Source organism: Dendropsophus ebraccatus, chromosome 14, assembly GCF_027789765.1.
Source record: "Dendropsophus ebraccatus isolate aDenEbr1 chromosome 14, aDenEbr1.pat, whole genome shotgun sequence".
In the NCBI taxonomy this organism is placed as follows: Eukaryota; Metazoa; Chordata; class Amphibia; order Anura; family Hylidae; genus Dendropsophus; species Dendropsophus ebraccatus.
The window spans coordinates 14991616-14997978 of NC_091467.1; the positions used below are offsets into that span (position 1 = coordinate 14991616).

Sequence of the window (6363 nt, forward strand, 5' to 3'; positions counted from 1 at the left end):
GTATTATAATGTTCTGCAGCAGATGAGGTGTATTATAATGTTCTGCAGCAGATGAGGTGTGTATTATAATGTTCTGCAGCAGATGAGGTGTATCATAATGTTCTGCAGCAAATGAGGTGTATTATTATGTTCTGCAGCAGCTGAGGTGTATTATAATGTTCTGCAGCAGCTGAGATGTATTATAATGTTCTGCAGCAGCTGAGGTGTATTATAATGTTCTGCAGCAGATGAGGTGTATCATAATGTTCTGCAGCAAATGAGGTGTATTATTATGTTCTGCAGCAGCTGAGGTGTATTATAATGTTCTGCAGCAGCTGAGATGTATTATAATGTTCTGCAGCAGCTGAGGTGTATTATAATGTTCTGCAGCAGCTGAGGTGTGTATTATAATGTTCTGCAGCAGCTGAGGTGTGTATTATAATGTTCTGCAGCAGCTGAGGTGTATTATAATGTTCTGCAGCAGATGAGGTGGGTATTATAATGTTCTGCAGCAGATGAGGTGTGTATTATAATGTTCTGCAGCAGATGAGGTGTATTATAATGTTCTGCAGCAGATGAGGTGTATTATAATGTTCTGCAGCAGATGAGGTGTATTATAATGTTCTGCAGCAGATGAGGTGTGTATTATAATGTTCTGCAGCAGATGAGGTGTATCATAATGTTCTGCAGCAAATGAGGTGTATTATTATGTTCTGCAGCAGCTGAGGTGTATTATAATGTTCTGCAGCAGCTGAGATGTATTATAATGTTCTGCAGCAGCTGAGGTGTATTATAATGTTCTGCAGCAGCTGAGGTGTGTATTATAATGTTCTGCAGCAGCTGAGGTGTATTATAATGTTCTGCAGCAGATGAGGTGGGTATTATAATGTTCTGCAGCAGATGAGGTGTGTATTATAATGTTCTGCAGCAGATGAGGTGTATTATAATGTTCTGCAGCAGATGAGGTGTATTATTATGTTCTGCAGCAGCTGAGGTGTATTATAATGTTCTGCAGCAGCTGAGGTGTGTATTATAATGTTCTGCAGCAGCTGAGGTGTGTATTATAATGTTCTGCAGCAGATGAGGTGTATTATTATGTTCTGCAGCAGCTGAGGTGTATTTTGGGGTTCTGCAGCAAGTGAGATGTATTATAATGTTCTGCAGCAGCTGAGGTGTATTATAATGTTCTGCAGCAGATAAGGTGTATTTTGGGGTTCTGCAGCAGATGAGGTGTATTATAATGTTTTGCAGCAGATGAGGTGTATTATAATGTTCTGCAGCAGCTGAGGTGTATTATAATGTTCTGCAGCAGCTGAGGTGTGTATTATTATGTTCTGCAGCAGTTGATGTATATCATAATGTTCTGCAGCAGATTAGGTGTATAATGAGGTTCTGCAGCAGCTGAGGTTTAGGATGATGTTCTGCAGCAGCTGGGGTGTGTATTATGAGGTTCTGTAGCAGCTGGGGTGTGTATTTTGAGGTTCTGCAGCAGCTGAGGTTTAGGATGATGTTCTGCAGCAGCTGGGGTGTGTTATGAAGTTCTGCAGCAGCTGGGGTTTGTATTATGAGGTTCTGCAGCAGCTGAGGTATTATGAAGTTCTACAGCAGTTGAGGTGTGTATTATGAGGTTCTTCAGCAGCTGAGGTGTAGGGTGATGTTCTGCAGGAGCTGAGCACTGCTATATGTCCTGCAGGAAGTGGTGTATTCTTTCCAGTCTTGCACAGTGCTCTCTGCTGCCACCTCTGTCCATGTCTGTCCAGAGCAGGAGAGGTTTTCTATGGGGATTTGCTACTGCTCTGGACAGTTCCTGACATGGACAGAGGTGGCAGCAGAGAGCACTGTGTCAGACTGGAAAGAATACACCACTTCCTGCAGGACATACAGCAGCTGAAAAGTAGTGGAAGACTGGAGATTTTTAAACTGAAGTAAATCTATATAACTTTCTGACACCAGTTGATTTGATAAAAAAATAGAACCTTGGCTCTTCAGCTGCTGCAAAACTACAACTCCCATCATGCATGGACAGCCGAAGGCTGTCCAGGCATGATGGAAGTTGTTGTTTTGCAACAGCTGAAGAGCTGACCAGGCATGATGGGAGTTGTAGTTTTGCAACAGCTGGAGAGCCAAGCTCCCTCCCCCTGCCCCAGTATATAGTATATAGTTCTTCTATACTGCGGATATGGGAGGCAGAATACATTATATCAGGGTTGAGGGGTCCTGTTGGGGAACATGGAAACTTGTGACACTGTCTGACAGGCAGCCGTAGCTCCAGGCGCAGAAAGTGACAGCCGCTAATCATTCTGAGACTTCTTGTAATAACTAGACACAGGAAGCGAGACCTACTCCCCCCCCCCCAAGAGGCTATCGAATGGCGTATTTAAAAAAAAAAATGAACATGCTTGATGTCACCTGACGTTTTACGAGTGGGGGGGTAGAAACGCGTTTCATGCCGTGTAACCTCAGCACATCTGTAAGCGTTTATCCTCCCCGCCTCTTGCGGTGTGGATGTGGTTAATTACCCAAGGATACCTCACCGATTTCAAGGAGTGAACTATGGAGGAAAAAAAAAATCGTACCCCCCGAGTTGAACGGCTTCCAAAGACAATACGGGTGTTAAGTAACGGAGCGATGGCTTCCGTTTGTACAACGGCCCGGCCTCCTTCCTGACAGCTGTGAAATGTCTGCCGTCCCCCCGGTGAAACCTTATTGGATGGACGGAGGTTGCTGACTGCTGGGGGAATCGTGTCAGGGTTAATCCCTCTTGAGATTACACAGAAGATCTTGTTATAAACTAATAAAGGAAAATCCAATTGATTTTGCTCATAAAAATGCCCAATAAATATGAAAGCCTTTCACATCTGAGGTTCCTAATGTAGGGATTTTATGGCTGCCGCACCATAAGTAAGCAGTGCTGCAGGTCCAGGAGCTGCTTACTATGGGGTATACATTTCACAAGCAAGACCGCCATCTAGTGGAGATTGGTGGTACTGCCATCTAAACAGTACTGGATTATCCAGCTATTCTTTTTTTCTTTCATATCAACTGGTTTCAGATAGTTATACAGATTTGTAAATGACTTCCATTAAAAAATCTTGAGTCTTCCCATACTTATTAGCTGCAATATGTCCTGCAGGAAGTGGTGTTTTATTTCCATTCTAACACAGTGCTCTCTGCTGCCACCTCTGTCCATGTCAGGAGCAAATCCCCATAGACAACTCTCCTGCTTTGGACAGTTCCTGACATGGCAGCAGAGAGGACTGTGTCGAACTGGAAAGAATACACTTCCTGCAGGATATACAGCAGCTGATAAGTACTGGAAGACTGGAGTAAATTACAAATCTACATAACTTTCTGAAACCAGGTGATTGGAAGAAAAAAAAAAAAAGGATTTTAGCCAGAGTACACCTCTAAGAAAGGGGAAAAATTGCAATTTCTCCAAAATGTCCTCCTCCCAGGAGTATCCACTGCACCATTTTACCATACACACATGCGGTGTCCCACCACGGGTGTTGCTGATGTATATACGCTTCACAAAAGCCTGTACTCTAAGTGTAAATGGTGATACAGTAGTACCTAAGTTTTGCCACTAGATGTCGCTGGTAGTAATATATTGTATGCTTAAGGATTGCACAGCTGTAGTACTCAAGGGGTTATTGTTGTTTATGATTTGTGCACCAATTAGAGCTCTTTCTTCTTCTCTACCTATCTCTTTTCTCCTTCTTTCTCTGCACTCTCTTCTCATCCTCTCACAGCAGGTATTACATACCATGTAGAAGGTAGTCACATGGGAAGAGGAAGTGTTAGGGAGTCTTAGTCTGGTTCCTGTACAGAGAGGACGCAAGCCAGAATGGTCCCTACAGCCCTCACATTGGGCCCTGGCTTAGGCCAGGTCCCCTGTTGGAGAAGAAGTCCAGTGTAGTCTGAGGTGTGGTAGTCTACAGACGCATATGGGAAGTACGGACACTCTCTTTTTGAAAGCAGCACTTCCACACACTATGCAGTGCTAGACACTCTCAGAGAGGACATGTCAGGGATCATCCCAGCCCATGCCGTGAACAAGGCAAAGTTGCTAGAATCCTACGTACTCTGTCTTGCAGCACGGGTGTAGACAGAAAACTCTGACCCCTCTGCTCATCCCAGGTAACGAGGTCTGGGGCTTGTGTCACCCTCTAGGACGGATCACTCAACACTGGCGGGCAATAGGTGGTGTAAATATCAAAGAGATCAAAACACGACACAAGTATTCTCTCTACTCTCAAGTATTCTACTTATTCTACTGCTAAAGTTCCGGCGGAGCACAGTACTTTGTGGGGCACTACTCCTCTCCGGACCACCGTGATAAGCGCCCACGGGGCCCCCTCACAGCCCGGCAGGTCACCGACCACAGTGGAAAAGATATAGCCAGCCTCCCTAAAATAAAAGCAGGTGTGCCTCCATACCTGTGTGCCCAACCGCCACTGGCGTCACGGCAACCTAACATCTGGCTGAGCTATTCTCCGACCAACCACCACTTTAGTGGTGTCACACTTCACCAACTGACAAGTGAACAGTTGAGCCTCACACCAGGGCTGCAGCACACCTTCATATCAAGAAAACATCATTACAGAGGCTCTGTCAGTAAAAAACAACAACAGGGATCATGATCATAAGCAGTTTTGCAATATACTCTGCATGTTTTAAAAAGTTTTTTTTTTTAATGTTTAAATTAACATTATACATATGACCACTAGGTGTCTTTCTTCACTGTGCATGTGTCCAGCGACTGCGCATCCAAATTCAGTAGCAGAGAATGCTCGCATTGTATGGTCAGCTCTCCTTTCGCACAGCATCAAAACCTCTGTAACCACCCAGTGACATTATACTGAATGAATTTTTACATAACAGAGAGCATTGTCTCCTGGTAAGCTACACAGCTGATAATAGAATTAGTAATGGTGCGTTTACACGTAGCGATTATCGTGCCAATTTGCGCGATAATGATCGAATTCGAACGATAATCGTACGTTTAAGCACAGTGAACGATCATACGACGAGCGAGAAATTGTTTATTTTCATCTTACAACATGTTCTCAAAACGTCGTTCGCAAAAAATTCACAGATCGTTCCGTGTAAACAGTCGTTCGCCGATTTAACCTATGAGTGAGATAGGCTTAAGCGATCGCAAAACCATCGCAAAACGATTTTCCGTACGATATAATGTACCGTCTAAACGCTGATCGTTATGAAAAAAAAAAAACGATACTCCGAGATTGTTAATCGTACGATTGGGCCAATTATCGTTTCATGTAAAGGCAGCATAATAGGTAATAATATAATTAGCCTAAGTCATTGTCCTCAGCTGATATACAACCTGCATGATGGACAGGGGTCTTTCCTTGTGTGAGCGGCAAAGGACGGCGAAAAGACCAAATATCAGCGGGAGCACGGAGCACAGATTGGGCGTATGTATAATGGGGGCAGGCTGGTCGGGGGCAGGGCTGCGGCTCGGTGGGGGGTTCCTGACATGGACAGAGGTGGCAGCAGAGAGCACTGTGTCAGACTGAAAAGAATACACTACTTCCTGTAGGACACACATCAGCTGATAAGTATAGGAAGACTTAATTTTTTTTTTTTTACAGATCTGTATAACTTTCTGATACCAGCTGAATTAAAAACTATTTTTTTACTGTATAGTACCCTTTTAACACCTGGACACCCCAACTGCTCATTCAAGGGGTACTCCGACTCTTTAAGTTCTCTTTTTTCCGCATATGTATTGCTGCCTATATATACAGCGTAATAAACAGTCAATTGTTACCTCCGCCACCGCCACTTCTGAGACAGACTCCTCCCAGCATTGACAGCCCACAGTCTGTGATTGGTTGGGTGGGCGGGCTGTCACCGTAGAGACAGGTCATAAATGGTGGCGGGAGGATTCAATGCGGGACCTGGAGACAACACAGAAGGGTGCACCGTGACGAATTAAATATTTATTATGTTTTATATCAGGGCAGCAATATATAGTAATTTGTAAAAGGCCGGAGTATCCCTTTAATTCGATGTCGGTCATTGTGTTGGAGTCAGGCTGGGTTACTTTCATTCACTTTAGGTGGAGCTGAGCTACAGTAACTTGCAATGGCCTCTATACAAAACTCACTAAATATATAAAGAATCCCACCACTAGGGGGCACAAAACTCTTTCTCAGTGATAATAAGGACACAAGGACTGTAAAATTGGCTGTTTCCCAGTGTTGATAAAGCTTGGGCTCCATTACACACAGGAATCACCTGACCAATAAATACAGAGTCCCTCCTTATTGGCTATAGTGTTTACTCACAACCCTGACTTCATATAGAAATTATATTGGATGGACTAGACCTGATGAGGCCACTAGAGGTCGCAGC

At 44.0% G+C, this 6363-nt stretch overlaps 1 pseudogene; it reads right to left on the minus strand.

Annotated features, from left to right (window-relative positions):
* The window catches only part of LOC138772585 (catenin alpha-1 pseudogene), a 719716-nt pseudogene that overhangs the window by 38403 nt on the left and 674950 nt on the right, over positions 1-6363 (minus strand).